Raw genomic sequence first — 3,369 nt, forward strand, 5'->3', positions numbered from 1 at the left:
TATTATTATTATTATTGATATATATATATGTTGATATTGATATTAAGGTACTTATATTTCAAGTTGATAATTAAATACTACCTGTTGCATAACAGCTACAACTATATATATATATATTATTGTTGCACGCTATTTGTTTCTCGTATTCAAGATAGTTTTTAAAATGTTACTTTTTTGATGTCTTATCAATGAATTCGAATACTTTAGGAGAGTTTTCTTATTAAAACTCTTTCCGATAGTTGAGATATATTGTATTTCTTGTAATTTCAAATGGTAATTGAAACTCAACTTCAACTGCTCAGTTACATCACGAATAATGAAAGTAAAAAGGACAATGGCTGCTGTTCTTGTAATCGTGAAAGTACGAATAAACTCTACTGAAAAAGCATAAGCTAAGAGAATATTCGGGAACTAAATAATACACGTACCCCTCCCTAACTACTCAGCGTGCTTTGATAACTTACTGAGGTGTCGTTTCTAGTAACATACTGAGCTATCGTTTTTGATAAGATACTAAGCTGTAAATTTTAATAACATACTGAGATGTCACCTCTGATAACATACAAATATTTCGTTTGTGATAACTAAGCTGCCCTTTTTTTGATTATGTGGTACTTTCTGGTAAGATTGATTCCACTCAGAATGAAAAGATAGGTCCGCTAATAACAGGAGACTCTATAAGATTTTACTGCGGAGTTCTCTGACTGCTGAATTCATGGTAAATAAAGAAAGACTGAACACAAATTAAGAATTAGAAAAATAATATTTTATTTAGACAAACACAGTTAAAATTTATGTTTCACTGGTTAAAAAGGACATTTGCCTTTACTGGAGAGTTAATATTAACTAAGTGATCTCAAGTTTCAATATATCTCTCAAGATCCCACTTTAGACTACTCTGCTGAGATAGTGTTCCAAACTGAATATATTTCATGTTAGCTACTTAAATCGTTACAACAGGCTTCCTCACAGCAATTAGCACTACTCACGTGATTGGTCATTTCCCAACAAAACACAAGAGAGATTGTTACCTCCATAGGCTCATAATCTAGGTGAACGACATTATACAATGGGTAACTACAGGGAATTTAGCGACTTTGATGAACAAAATGGTGTGAAAAAAAAGCACAAAATAAGGATTTTTTTAAATTTATATATTAGTACAGGGAGGTGGAAGACACATAGTGTATTTATATACGACAATGACATTATGGGTGACCACTTGTTTATACGCGACAATAGCATTATTGGTGACCACTTGTTTATATTCGACATTGATATTATGGGTGACCACATGTTTATATACGACAACAGCATTATGGCTGACCGCCTGTTTATATCCGACACTAACATAATTGATGACCATATGTTTATACCCGACAATGACATTATTGGTGACCAATAGTTGATATACGACAATAACATTATGGGTGACCATTTGTTTATATACGACAATAACATTATGGGTGACCGCTTGTTTATATACGACAATAACATTATGGGTGACTGCCTGTTCATACATCTGACAACGACATTGTGTGAACACTTCTGATAACATAAGGAAGAGACACTCATAATAACTCAGTAAATGAATAAATGTGAAGAATCTTTTAATTTAAATTGAGTAATGTTTCGAACACACTTTCTTTTTCAAGCTTTGGTATATCAGCTTAGACAAGAACTGACAAAGAGTAGTTGCTCTATTTGTCACTCATAAACGTTTTTAATTTGTTTTTTGTTTATTTATTTTCTAATCTTAATCATATATGCATTTCTTTTTTAAAACATCTGATTATGTTCTGAGTTGTTACAAAATACTACGTGTTACATGGTCTAGTGATTAGAATGCTTGACTATGGATTCGACTACGTGTTACTTCTGGTAGGACTAGGCATGGTCTAGTAATTAGAATGCTTGACTATGGATTCGAGGATCGATGATTCACGTCTCGTTACCAAAAAATCGAGCTATGAACATTGGGGCGGTAAGTCCCATTTTTGGTCAAACAAGAGCAGCCCAGGAGTCGTCGTTTGGCACTGTCGGCTAGCTGTCTTCCTTCGGATCTATCAGTTTAAAATTAGAGATGGCTAACGCAGATAGTTCTTGTGTAGTCTTCACGCATATTCGAAACAAACAAATACTTATGGTAAAGTAATGTGTGGTCTCCTCTAATAGTTGTTCCTTTTGTTAATATGCTCAGTTGTTCCTTTTGTTAGTATGCTCAGTTGTTCCTTCTATTAGTATGCTTAGTTGTTCTTTCTGTTAGTATGCTCAGTTGTTCCTTTTGTTAGTATACTCAGTTGCTCCTTTTGTTAGTATGAGCATACTAACAGAAGGAACACCATTTGGCATGTTTAACAAAAGGAACACCAATCAGAATCGTTAATAGAAATAACAACTCAGCATACTAACAAAAGGAACACCATTTGGCATGCTTAACAGAAGGAACAACTGAGCATACTAACAGAAGGAACAACTGAGCATACTAACAAAAGGAACAACTGAGTATACTAACAAAAGGAACAACTGAGCATACTAACAGAAGGAACAACTGAGCATACTAACAGAAGGAACAACTGAGAATCCTTTTGTTAAGCATGCTGAATGATGTTCCTTCTGTTAGTATGGTGTTCCTTTTGTTAGTATGCTGAGTTGTTATTTCTATTAAACATGCTGATTGGTGTTCCTTCTGTTAGTATGGTGTTCCTTTTGTTAAGCATGCCGAATGGTGTTCCTTCTGTTAGTATGGTGTTCCTTTTGTTAAGCATGCCGAATGGTGTTCCTTTTGTTAAACATTCCGAATGGTGTTCTTCTGTTAATATGCTGAGTTGTTCCTGTTTTTAACATACCGAATGGTGTTCCCTCTGTCAGTATGGTGTTCCTTTTGTTAAGCATGCCGAATGGTGTTCCTTCTGGTAGTATGTTGAAAGATGTTCCTTCTGTTAGCATGCTGAATGGTGTTCTTTCTGGTAATATGATGAATGGTGTTTCTTATGTTAAGCATACTAAATGTTATTCTTTCTGTTAGTATGCTAGATGGTGTTCATTCTACTAGCATGCTTGATGGGGTTAGTTCTGTTAGCAATCTGAGTGGTTACAAGGCTGGATAAAAAGCGTTTGTTCGAAATGTCGCCCAAATGCATGTTTGTAAATATAGGTTATTAAAGGCGATCATTTAATATACTAAAAAAGGTTACTTGTAACTCAATATTATAATAGGATTATGCTTTCATAAGTGGTCATAAATAAATATATATATATATATATATAATCAAATGAACCATAGAATAATAAATTTGGTGGTAACGATTCTAGGTTTATTACCATATTGTAACTATCCTTGGGTCTTGTTTCTTCTGCATGTATGGG

General features: G+C 33.9%; 1 protein-coding gene across 1 annotated transcript in view; it reads left to right on the top strand.

Annotated features, from left to right (window-relative positions):
• The window catches only part of LOC106456895 (transmembrane and TPR repeat-containing protein CG4050-like), a 108,290-nt gene that overhangs the window by 67,323 nt on the left and 37,598 nt on the right, over nucleotides 1–3,369 (top strand). The gene's annotated exons all lie outside the window — the stretch shown is intronic.

Source organism: Limulus polyphemus, unplaced genomic scaffold (genome assembly GCF_000517525.1).
Source record: "Limulus polyphemus unplaced genomic scaffold, Limulus_polyphemus-2.1.2 Scaffold269, whole genome shotgun sequence".
Lineage (NCBI taxonomy): Eukaryota > Metazoa > Arthropoda > Merostomata > Xiphosura > Limulidae > Limulus > Limulus polyphemus.